The sequence below is a fragment of the Ranitomeya variabilis genome, chromosome 3, assembly GCF_051348905.1.
Source record: "Ranitomeya variabilis isolate aRanVar5 chromosome 3, aRanVar5.hap1, whole genome shotgun sequence".
Lineage (NCBI taxonomy): Eukaryota > Metazoa > Chordata > Amphibia > Anura > Dendrobatidae > Ranitomeya > Ranitomeya variabilis.
The window spans coordinates 468,977,676-468,991,404 of NC_135234.1; positions in this window are offsets into that span (position 1 = coordinate 468,977,676).

A 13,729-nucleotide genomic window follows, 5' to 3' on the forward strand; every position below is an offset into this window, starting at 1 on the left:
ACCAGTTTAAGCATGTTAAGCTAGCCACTTTATAGAATAGTGGTTGCAAAGTTTTTATTTTTTAATTTCTCCTCTTGGTTACAGAGGTATTAGCTTGTAAAATTTAGGTTATAATTGATAAACTCAACCAAGCATTGCAAGAGATTCTTCCCTGGCGGCACTTATTTTTTCCGCATGACATTACCCAATCATAAGCGAAAGATGTCATATTAAGGAAAAAAAAATAAAAGTCCTCCTTTCCTCACTGATTTCATGCAGCTACTGTGTAGAGATTCATTTCACAGCAGTGAGTGTGGGGGGAAAGTGACAGCTGACAGCACTGTGAGATGAGATCTGGAACTGTTTCTAATGACACATAATTGTTTAGCTACTGTGTAGAAATATAGCTGAGTGTTGTTGCTTGACTACAGGGCTTGAATCATTGACCTCTGTCTGTGTAGTCAGTTTCCCTCACTGTTGAACCACAGCCTGTGTTGTCTCTGTCCAACTGCTGATAATGCTCTTCTCTTTCTTTTCCTTTGCTGTTTTGCTTCTGTGTTGTTTTTTTTCTCTTCCTCTTTTGGTTTGTCCTATCACATCTTGGAAGGGGCTATATATCCTCTCCTGGCACATGTAGTCTTTGCTGGCTATATTCCAAGTTAGATGGATATTTGAAGTCCCAATTCCCAGTTAAGGATTATCTTGCTAAGGTTTCTCTATTGATTCTCCTGCAGTTGGTTTGCATGATCCCCTTCCCCAAACTCTTCCCATTATGTTATATTTGGGGTCTGGTGATTTCCACGTATACCGAAAGCATTTTTTGGTTCTTTTATTTTTCTTCCATCTTTCATGTATGACTGTGTGAAAACGTCCTTAGCATTGTGCCTCACCCTCTGTCTATGTGCACCACGTTCTGTTGTTGTTTTGGACTACACTCTGTGTAATGTTGAGGGTGCCGTTAAGGACACTCAGTTTCAGCCGACATTGAGTGAGGGCACCATGGCGCAATTTTAGGGTGCCAAATCACGCTAATAAGGATCAACTTAGAGATTTGCCTAGTCTGTACAGGACCCTGTGGTGTGCAGGATGAATATCTCCCCTGGTTTATGCTAGTGTTAGGGCTCAGTCATAACATTGAGATGAGATATACTGTATATTATTACAATCATTCCACATCTCATCTCACAGTGCTGTCAGCTATCACTCCTCCCTCCCACATTGTCTGTCATGAGACCAGACCTGAAAGGGTATGTGATAATACGTAACTCAGCTAATCTCTACACAGTAGCTGCTGATCTTTGTATCATTACAAAGACTTCCAGATAAAGAGGACAAAGATGCAGCATGTGACAATGAATAGAAGAGGACCCAACAGTGAATAGTGGGATGGTCAGAGAGGTGTGTATTGGATAAATAAAATTATACTCACCTCTCAAGCCACGTCACTGCTTTCAACAAGTGCTCTTCTCTCCGCCGTCATGCACTGCATCTCCAAAATTTCCAGAAGAAGCCAGAGATGCAGCATATGATCATGGAAAGAGGAACGGATGGCTGACGGCAAGTAGAATGATGACGAGAGTGGTCAGCAGTAAGGTGATTATTAGTTTGACCCAACTTACATGCATATTCGGCTTATGAACAAACATACAGAATATATCTGTAACAGCAAAGTAAATGAGATTACGATATCATATACACATGCTGCTCATTTTGGCACTGTTTTCAAATGAAAAAGCAAAAAACCTAAATAAAAACTCATAAAAAACATGCTAAATCACTTCATTTGCACTCTGGCTTTTGCTATAGAAAAATCTGCTGCAAGTACTCAGCGTGTGCACATAGCCTGTGGGGAGAATCTGCACAAAAAACACAGCCAACTTGTAATTGATATGTTGTGTATTTGAATCACACATCACAGGTCAGTTTACACTGAGCAAATAAAGAAAGCACAGTTGTCATGAAATTTCTATAAATGCCATCTGATTTGCTGTCATTATAAGATGCAGTGTTCTTGGGGCAGCGAAAATACACAGCATCAAAAACTCATCAAAAACCCACCATGGCAAATAACCTAAATAGAAAAAAAAAACAGAAATGATAAGTGGATATCTAAACTTCACCAATAGATCAAGACCTATAAATAAGGTTCTTTTGCACTAAATAATAATGGTTTCTTACTAGAGATGAGTGAGCAATAAAATGCTCGGATGCTCGTTACTTGAACCAAGAAATTCTTAATGCTCTGATGCTCATTTCGAGTAATGAATATAATGGGAGTCAATGGGAAATCCGAGGATTTTTCTGGCAGGGCTACAAGGAGGTCTGGAGGGCAGTGAAAATGTTTAAATGGATAGAAAAAGTGCTGAATGGAAGGAAAACAGCATGGGGAAGACCCCTGGAAGCATCTCTGACTCCCATATCGCTACTGAGAACATTGGTGTCACACTTTTTCTCTACTTTAAAAGTGACAATAAAATATTTAAAGTCAATGAGAAATTAGAGTTTACATGGAAAAAAATGTTAAAGAGGGTTTCCAGGACTTTATAAAAACAAAAAATGTACCTATGCACTAACAAGCAGGTACTTGCAACTTGCCTGCCTATTGTGCACTTTGTCGTTCTTTAGAAGCCTCCGCTGATGTCACGTCTACAGAGCAGAGGCTTTTTTCACACTCCGCTCTGTCAAATTGGGGTTGGACTTCCAGCTTCAATTTGATTCACAGCTGGATCCCCACTATTTAACTCGGGGAGGTGGCTGTCAGTTAGAATGACGTAGGAGCCACGCCCAGTCACGTTAGCAGAGACTGCTGAATCCCCAGCAGAAGTAAGTGACTGCTCTGTTCTGGGGAAAAATGGCGCCGTACACAACAGGCAGGTAAGTTGCAATTACCTGCCTGTTAGTGCTAAGGTACATTTTTTGTTTTGTATAAAGTCTCGGATATCCACTTTAAGAACCTTTCTTTATTGTATAGTGACTTGCATATAAGGCAAAATTTAAAAAGGATTTAAAAAATAATAATTTAAGTGAAGCAAAATTAAAATCTTTATTAAAAAATTGGAAATTTCATAAAAACTCTGAACACAATACAAAGTCTGCTGGAAATTACAGAGTCATCCATACACCCTTCAAGGCATAAACTGAAGTATCTTATTCAACTATTGTGTACAAAGTGTAGTTGTGGTACTCCCACACTCATAAAAGGTCTGTACACAATGCAAAGACTGCCAAACATGACAAGCAAAGTCATCCATACATCCTTGAAGGCACCAACTGTAGTGCCTCATTCAACTATTGTGAACAAAGTATAGTTGGTGTACTCCTACACTCATAAAAGCTCTGCAAAAGTTTAAAACCTGCTATAAACTACAAGCTGGTTCATCCATACACTCTTCAAGGCACGAAATGAAGTGTCTCATTCAAATATTAAAAATATGTTGTTGTGGTACTCCTACACTCATAAAGGCTCTGCACATACTGAAAATCCAGAAAAACAAATTATAAGCAGGGTCACCCATACACCCTTGAATGCATCAGCTGGAATGCCTCATAAAAAAATTTAAGAAAGTGTAGTTGTGCCACTTTTACACTCATAAAAGCTTTGCACACAGTGCAAAGCAAGGAAAAAAATATGGAAGCTCACCTATAGACTCTTGAGGTAGGACACCAACTGGAGAGCCTCATAAAAAATTTAAGAAAGTGTAGTTGTTGAACTTCTACACTCATACAGGATTGCACACAGTGCAATGCCAGGAAAAAAATATAAGGAGGTTCATCCAAGCATCCTTTGACCCTTGAAGGTAACAACTTGCATGCCTCATTAAAATATTTTCAAAGTGGAGTTGGTGTACACCTACACTCATAAAGGCTTTGCACAAAGTGCAAAGCCAAAAAAATGATGATGAGAGTAATACAGACATCCATAGACCCTTGAAGGCAAAAACTGGTGGGCCTCATTCAAATATTTTGAAAGTGTAGATGATGTACTCCTACACTAATAAAGGTTTTGCACAATTTGCAAAGCCAGGAAAAAAAATATAAAAAAGGTCATCCAGTCATCCATAGACCATTGAAAGCAAGGACTGGCTGGCATCATTCAAATATTAAAGATCAAAAACACTTTATGTGCTGCGGTCATCTGGTGGTGTAGGAAAGTCGTGGCATTTTTATCTGAGTGAACCGATGCAAGGTTTTCCTTGTAGCATGGATCTAGCAGGGTGAACAACCAGTACTCTTTTTTGGTGAAGATGAATGTAATGCAAGGGTCACGGGGAAAGCAGTAGTACATACATTAAGCCATATGTACCAAGCTCCATACAGCCAACACTTCCCTGTCTTACCATTATGACTACTCTCTATCTCCTCCTTCTAATCCATCTCTTCCTCCTCATTCCCCTCCTCAGCCCATCCACATAGGAGAGACGGATGAAGTTTGTGTCGGTATTAGCCTCTGTTGTGCTAGCAATCAGCTCCTGTTCCTCCTCCTCAGCCTCCACTTCCTCATTGTTATCCAATCCAAGCTGATAAGTTGAGAAGAGGCTGGGCTAGGTAGCATGTACCTGTCTCAAGTTTTCCTCCAGCTCCATCTAATAATCATGCAAAGCTTCAGATTTTGTTGTGAGCAGCAACTATTTAAGTAGACATAGAAGCGAAATTATTGTGCTGGTTATGGGTTCATCGCCACTCACCATCTTTGTGTGATCCTCAAAGTCTTGCAAATTACCATTTTTTTGCATTATAACTCTCTTCAAAAAAGTCCCAGACTGAGGAATATCTAACACTTTGACAGATATTCAGGACTGTCAGTGCTCTGCAAGCAACTCCTCTGGTCACCCCACTGCCTCTTTCCACCTCTTTCAGTGCTGCTAACCTCTCCCCCTCAGCTCTGCTGCCCTCACTCTGCATGCCAGCTTTCCAAGTTGGGTTGGTGACTGTCATCCACCATTTCATCTTCCACCGCTGCACCTTGGTCTTCCTAACTTGGTGACTTAACAACTTGAATTATCGGCAACTGTGTCTCATTATCTACCTCCTTAGACAAAATTTCCCTTTCCCACAGTAATCTTATGACCGTGGCTGCTCTAATTTTTGTGCATCACTGCACAGCATCTCAACCTGTCCCTCTTGGAACATGTTGGGCGAGAGGCCACAAGCAAGAAATGATTTTGTAAAGAGATACTCAGAGTGTCCTGCTGTGGGATCACTGGTCTCCTGGAACTCAACATAGTGGGAGGAAGGAGGATCAGGGTGAGGATTAAGTGATCTAGACTGTTGGCTTTTGAGACTGGACTATGTGTATGACTGGATTGTGCTGGAAGCATTATTTTCTATCCAACCGATCACCTGTTTGCACTGATGTGGCTTCAGAAGTGTCCTGTGCCCCCTTGCAAAGTGGGACAGAAAGCTATGTGTCATGGATGGGCGTGTTTCTAGTGATTCAGCAACAGGCATAGTCACAATTGCTCCAAGTCTTCAGAGAAAGCATGCACTATCATCAGCACTTTCCCGTCCTTTACCTCGCACCTTACGCATTTTCTAATTACTAGATCTCTGGAAACCAAGTGTCTTTTATCAATTGAAACTAAGTTTTTATAATGATCAAAAAAATGTGGTCAACTGTAGCAGACCAAATGGTTTTTAAAAATTTTAAACCACCGTGATTTTACACAGAGAACGTTAAACTGTATGGTTGACTAATAGTGTTGAGCGATACCGTCCGATACTTGAAAGTATCGGTATCGGATAGTATCGGCCGATACCCGAAAAGTATCGGATATCGCCGATACCGATACCCGATACCAATACAAGTCAATGGGACATCAAGTATCGGAAGGTATCCTGATGGTTCCCAGGGTCTGAAGGAGAGGAAACTCCCCTTCAGGCCCTGGGATCCATATTAATGTGTAAAATAAAGAATAAAAATAAAAAATATTGATATACTCACCCTCTGACGTGCCCTGGTTGTAACCGCCAGCCTCCGTTCATAAGAATGAGCGCTTGAAAGTCCTTAGATGACGTCGCGGCCTGTGATTGGTCGCGGAGCGGTCACGTGACCACCACGTGACCAATCACAAGCCGCGACGTCATCTAAGGTCTTTCAAGTGCTTGAAAGACCTTAGATGACGTCACGGCTTGTGATTGGTCGCGTTGCGGTCACGTGACCGCTCCGCGACCAATCACAGGCCGCGACGTCATCTAAGGACTTTCAAGCGCTCATTCTTATGAACGGAGGCTGGCGGTTACAACCAGGGCACGTCAGAGGGTGAGTATATCAATATTTTTTATTTTTATTCTTTATTTTACACATTAATATCGATCCCGATACCGATTCCCGATACCACAAAAGTATCGGATCTCGGTATCGGAATTCCGATACAGCAAATATCGGCCGATACCCGATACTTGCGCTATCGGAATGCTCAACACTATTGACTAATTGAATCCAGAAAAAAGAAATGTTGATATTTTTGCAGTTTTATATACCACCGTAATGTAATACTAAGCACATTAAACTGTATGGATGACAATATAGTAAATTTTTACACCCCCCCCAAAAAGGAAGTTGGTCAACTTCTGCAGTTATATATTTAGAAATGGACTGCAAAGCCCTAAGCCCTGCCTAAAGACTATATTCTGCAACTCTCCCTGCTCCTGCAACTGTCCCTAGGCTAAATGCAGAATGTATCTGAAAGGTAAATACAGACGAGAGAGAGCCGGGGGATACGGATATCACCCCACTGTCACCAATCTGTGATGGAGCTTACACAGTTGCAGCTCTCTGGCACGCTCCTTGCCCTCAGGTCAGTCAGGGAACTGCACCTAGGATAGGTAGTCACTAGAGAGGCTGCCCTGTCACGTACTGGTTATCGGGGCACTCTGCAGTGAGGGCGGTATATACACTCACCGGCCACTTTATTAGGTACACCATGCTAGTAACGGGTTGGACCCCCTTTTGCCTTCAGAACTGCCTCAATTCTTCGTGGCATAGATTCAACAAGGTGCTGGAAGCATTCCTCAGAGATTTTGGTCCATATTGACATGATGGCATCACACAGTTGCCGCAGATTTGTCGGCTGCACATCCCAAAGATGCTCCATACAAGGCAGGATGGATCCATGCTTTCATGTTGTTTACGCCAAATTCTGACCCTACCATCCGAATGTCGCAGCAGAAATCGAGACTCATCAGACCAAGCAACGTTTTTCCAATCTTCTACTGTCCAATTTCGATGAGCTTGTACAAATTGTAGCCTCAGTTTCCTGTTCTTAGCTGAAAGGAGTGGTACCCGGTGTGGTCTTCTGCTGCTGTAGCCCATCTGCCTCAAAGTTCGACGCACTGTGCGTTCAGAGATGCTCTTAGGCCTACCTTGGTTGTAACGGGTGGCAATTTGAGTCACTGTTGCCTTTCTATCAGCTCGAACCAGTCTGCCCATTCTCCTCTGACCTCTGGCATCAACAAGGCATTTCCGCCCACAGAACTGCCGCTCACTGGATTTTTTTTCTTTTTCGGACCATTCTCTGTAAACCCTAGAGATGGTTGTGCGTGAAAATCCCAGTAGATCAGCAGTTTCTGAAATACTCAGACCAGCCCTTCTGGCACCAACAACCATGCCACGTTCAAAGGCACTCAAATCACCTTTCTTCCCCATACTGATGCTCGGTTTGAACTGCAGGAGATTGTCTTGACCATGTCTACATGCCTAAATGCACTGAGTTGCCGCCATGTGATTGGCTTATTAGAAATTAAGTGTTAACAAGAAGTTGGACAGGTGTACCTAATAAAGTGGCCGGTGAGTGTATATCACCAGTCCCAGGCCGGGAATATATACAGCTCTAAAAAAAATTAAGAGACCACTGCAAAATGTTCAGTTTGTCTGATTTTTCTTTTTATAGGTATATTTTTGAGTAAAATGTAAATTTTTCTTTTATTCTATAAACTTCTGACAACATGTCTCCGAATTTCCAAGCAATACATTTTGTATTTTTTTCTGACAAAGAAAAATGGTCAAAATGAAAAAAAAACCAGTGCTTTCAGACCTCCAATAATGCAAAGAAAACAAGTTCATAATCATTTAGAAACAATAATACTAATGTTTTAAATCAGGAAGAGTTCAGAAATCAATATTTTCTGGAATAACCATGATTTTTAATCTGAACTTTAATGCGTCTTGGCATGCTTTCCACCAGTCTTTGACACTGCTTCTGGTGCAAAAATTTAAGCAGTTCTTCTTTGTTTGATGGCTTGTGACTATCCATCATCCTTTTGATTACATTCCAGAGGTTTTCAATGGGGTTCAGGTCTGGAGATTGGGCTGCCCATGATAGGGTTTTGATGTGTTGGTCTATTAATTTTTGCCAGAGCCGTATATAAACCTCCGGTCCATCACTGTCAGGATCCCCCAATAACACCAGAAAGGAATGCTGCGATCAGTTCCTCATCAGATATAACACCGGTCTGTTAACAAGCTTTTATCGGGTCAGAAACCAAAGCCAGGTAGAGTATAAGTACTAGCCGAACTCATGGACATGGGAGATCGGGTTTCGAGATAAAAGAGCAGCCCAAACATAAGTGCTATTTTAATTGCCAAAAGGCCCACTAGATGCTACAAATATATACAGAGTAATATACAGAGGTTACAGCCAGAAGTACAGATAAAAGTAGGGTACAGGTTGGGTATAGCAGTTAGCTATATGTGTCACGTTTATTATTACGTGTGGAGGGGATGTTCTCATATCCATAGGCACCTTCTTAGTTTCTTGTCCATCTCCATGCATGACGTGACGTGACGTCCATGGCAGAACAAATACAAGACTAAATGTGTTTAGCTAGCTTTTAACCCCTAGCTCACCCCCTCCCATATTCACCACCGTCCCTCTGGGTTGGACTGGATTCTCCTCCCTTGACCTCCTAGCTGAAATAATTCCCAATATCTAGGATGCATCATAACTCCCTAGGGGGAGGTCCAAACGGGACAACTGATGTCTCAACGGGTCCTTTGGGGATGGGCCGATACGGAGAGTCCAAACTTGGGTCGGCTAAGTGGTTCTGGAGAGTCAGTCTCAATAGCTCGGAATCCGGGACAGCTAGAGAAATATGAGATGCAGGGGTGGCCGTGGTGGGCTCCCGGGCGCTGTTACTATATTGGACTTTACCGTGAGATGCACGGTATTCTCATAATTCATCTCTAGGCATCGGTGTCCAAGTGTTTAGGGTTTCATGGTACTCTCATAATCCATCTCTAGGTGTCGTTGATGCTTGGTCTAGTGCTTCCTTTGATGTTGGCTGCCTTGCACAGAAGATAGCAAGGATCCTAGCTCTGCTCCTCCTTGTCATCATTAACACGTGGCCTCTAATTCTCTGACCAAATAGCAAAAGTTCTGTTCTTTTGGGGATTTGTGTATTTCTCCAAAGGTGGGGCCACTTCAGGAGTGGAGGGAGATCTCTGGACAATATATTGGGCCTGAATTAATAAATCCAAAACAAAGTCTTCTTCGTCCCTCACAGTATCTGATGCAAACAGCAAAGCACAGGATTAGCCCTTAGGCTAGGTTCACATTAACGTTTCTGTGCGCAGCGTATCATCTGCAAACGCATGCCAAAACTCATGCAAAATCATGCTTATGCCTGCGCATCATTTTGCACATGATGCAAACAAAAACGCAGCTTGTGCATGCATTTAAATATGTTTTGGCATGCGTTTGCGTTTTTATGCGCATGGTGGAGGCGGTGACATCATTTTCTGGACATGTGCATTCTAAAGTATGCATGCTTATTGAACGTATGAGTACGCATGTTCTTGCGTACCAATGCATTCCCATAGACAGTAATGCATTTTTTTACGCAATCAACCCCAATCGTCCGCATGCGGACGACTGCGCAATATTTGACACCTCAAAAAATGCAACATGTTGCGTTCACCAGACACCACCGCACACCACAAAAGGACGCATGCGGATGTATGCGGATCATACGCTACGCACAGAAATGCTAATGTGAACCCGGCTTTAGAAGAACTGCTAATATGATGGTTCAGAATCAGCACCAGCATCAACAGTAGAGGACTCCGATTAGTTAAACTGTGCACACACAGGCCTGGCTAACTGCTATCGCTCTCCAATCAGAACTGTCCATGAGCTGTGCAATGGCTTCAGTAAGCAGAGCGTGGCGGCACCTATCCTTTTATAACCTTCGATAAGGTAATACGGCCAGCCAATCACAGTAATGCTAGTACCAAGATGGCTACAGCATTTCAATGACTGGCAGGCAATTCCCTCATGCTTATTGGCTGTGTAACAGATGTCAAACAAGGGGCAGGGATTCGAGATTCAAATCCGAGCACAAGCCAATGCTCGTCAAGTTCCAAGCACATCCGAGCACCCATATACTCTAGTGATATTCGAGTATCATTGAGCATGTTCGCTCATCCCTAGTTCTTACTAATTATTTGTTGTCCTCTACAGCAATTGTGAAACTAACAATTAAAAAACCTTTTTTTCTAAACAACCCGAAACTATGTTGTTTTTTAGTCAAACATTACAGTTCACATTTCACCAGTAACTTAACCAATAAACTTTTTTTAGAACATAAAATTTCACATCAAATAAGAATCCAGCATTTTATATTGTCAAAGGAAGTAGAATCTGCTACATTTCCAATTTACTGCATATTTTTTCTCTTGCATAACCTGTCAAATATTTCATATAGGTTTATCTGTGTTTTTCCTTTTTATTAATGTTTTCCTTTTAGACACCAATTGTAGTGTGCAGCACTTTCCTTTTCCATGCACTATGGTCTATCTATCAAATCATGACTGGAGAGGGTGCTAAAATGCTGGAGAGGATGGCTAACTTTCACTTGAACCGTTGAATTACTGTCTGTCCGGGGAGACTAATCTCAGTTTCCAGCAGCAGGTATCAGAAACAGAGGCTATAAAGCTTGAGGTGGGTAAAGTATCAAATTATAGATGTTAGATTTCCATTATTCAATCTTCTTTAAAATAAAAATCATAAATAAACACGACTAATTAGTAAAAAGTACTTCTTGAGAGTTTTCCTTTTTATTCTTATTGTGTTGCATGATATAACAAAAATAACATTCCTATGTGTATTGAATATAGATGCTCATATACTGTGTGACAAAAAGAACATAGACGAGAATAATAAGGTTTATAAAACATTTTATTATAGGGCTTTAGTTCTTTCAACTTGTTTTATTCCATGTGTTAAAATAAAATAAAGAAAAATAGCTAATATCACAAGTACAGCATGTGACCACTGCAACCAATCACCGGGCTGAACAGTGATGCTGAGGTACACTGATTTTGAAAGAAAAAATTGTTAACAGAGAATGTCTTTGGAATATAAAATTTGAAAATGTAAAATCTTTTTGATTGTACTGTAGAATTACACAGAATGTATAAATAATCTATGCAATTAAATTTGGACAGGTTGGCCCATTATCAGAAGTTTTTGATATTTTCAGTAAGAAAACATGCATCAAATGAGGTATAAGCATAATTATTAATACAGTTTACTATTTTACTTTGGGGGAGGGTGGATTTAACAAAAATTTGATGCCAGTTTTACAGCTTCAAAAACATGGAAAATTTTATCATAATTTGCAACATTTTGCTATTTCATCTTTTGCTTCTTTCATGAGAAAAGAGCATGTTTACCTGTGCAAATGTTGTAAAGATGTACAAAATTTCTCATACCATGCTGAGCCCTGTGTAACCCCTACCACACCACTGATTGACAACTTTCTGTGTACACTGTACATTGACAGAAAGCTGCGAACCTGTGCTGGGGTTACACAGAGCAGTTAAGGCCTCTTTCACACTCCTGTCTTTCTTTTTCTGTCACTGTGTCGTTTTCTCATAGACTTGTATTAGGGACGGATTGTGACAGATGGCCTTCTGTTTCGCTGTCTGTCGGGGGGGACAATGCACAGAAGAAAGGTTTTTGTGCACGTCAGAAAATCGTGCAGCGATGGATCCTGCACCGTCTGTCATTGGCTATAATGGAAGCCTATGGACACAGGATCCGTCGCTGTGTGTCAAAAACAGGAATCCAGTGACGGGTTTCGTCTTTTGAAACTGAGCATGCGTGGAAGAATTTCTAGTCAGGGAATTTCTCTCTCGCTCTCTCTCTCTTTTTACTATTGATGCTGCCTATGCAGCATCAATAGTAAAAAGATATGTTAAAAAGTAAAAAATAATTAAAAAAATTAAAAAAATTTGATATTCTCACCTTCCGGTGTCCCTTGCAGTGTTCCCGATGCTCGTGATGCTCGCGATGCTCCATTTCCCAGTAATACATTGAGAGAATGACCTGTGATGACATAGTGGTCTCCCGAGAACGCTATGTCATTGGGTCATTTCGCAAGGCATTACTGGGAACGGAAGCATCGCGAGAGTCACGAGCATCGGGAACGCTGCGAGGGACACCGGTAGGTGAGAATGTCAAGATTTTTTTTTTTTCTTTATTATTTTTAACATTATATCTTTTTACTATTGATGCTGCATTGGCAGCATCAATAGTAAAATGTTAGTCACACTTGTCAAACACTATGTTTGACAAGTGTGACCAACCTGTCAATCAGTTTTCCAAGCGATGCTACAGATCGCTTGGAAAATGCTACGGATCCATTAAAAAAAAAAACGGATCCAGTGCATCCAGTGCATTTCCAATCTGCACAGGATCCATCTTTTCAACATTTTGACGGATTGTGACTGATTGTAAAAAACGGAACTGTGAAAGAGGCCTAACTAAGAGGCATGAGACACCTAGTCCTGTAGTGATAACCTCCTGCTGATAAATCATAAGAGTAATTTCAAACTACTTTGTGCCTTCACACAGTACAAAAGACCACCTTTGTATCCCCTATTGGGAAATAGATCAAATAGTGCCCCCTTAATTACAGAATTGTGCCCCCTTATAGCTAGATAGCACTTGCTTATTGCAAATAGTGACTTCCTAAAAACAAATAGAACCCCTTCATCTCAAAAGTTTTTCCTCCTTGCAAATATTTTGACTTCATTGCATATAGTGCCCTACACTTCATATTGTGCACTCCTATAGGAAAGAGTGCCCAATTATTGCAAAAGTCCCCTCATAGCAAATAGTACCCTAATAGTAAACAATGTAGTTTGTGGGTGACTAAATACAGTTGAGCACTGGCAAGGCCAGGGGCCACTCTCTTCTCAGCTCAGTTCCAGATCATCAAGTTCTGGCCCATGTTCTATATTTTCTGGACGTTCTGACATCCTCTCAATACTGAGCAATACATGGCGTGCCACAGTTTAGAGTTTTACAGTCAACACTTTTCTGTCTATTGTTAGTAATAAAAGGAGTCAGGCAAAAAAAAAAAAACGCTTTACCAGCCAACAAAGGGAAAGTGATGTCCCCATTAGTAATACACATTGCCTGAAAATTCCTGAACTAGAGATTTCTGTCACTGCACTTCTGTAACTGTATTGGCATCCTAAGGACATACTGTATATAGACCAAAATAAGTGGTCTATTGGGTAAATCCAGAGCCCCAAATATTCTAGGTGGCCCATTGTGGATGAAGGCCCTGAGGAGTTGCCCAATTTTCCCATCTTAATGCCAGCGCTCGGTTTTCATAGTCACTACTGTCCCGCATGACAAAAACCATATTAACATATCACAAACCAAAACAGTATGCGTGTAGCCATTCTCATAATTCACTGTAAACTTCTAACTCACATTTGACCATAACGCTGTAACCCGCC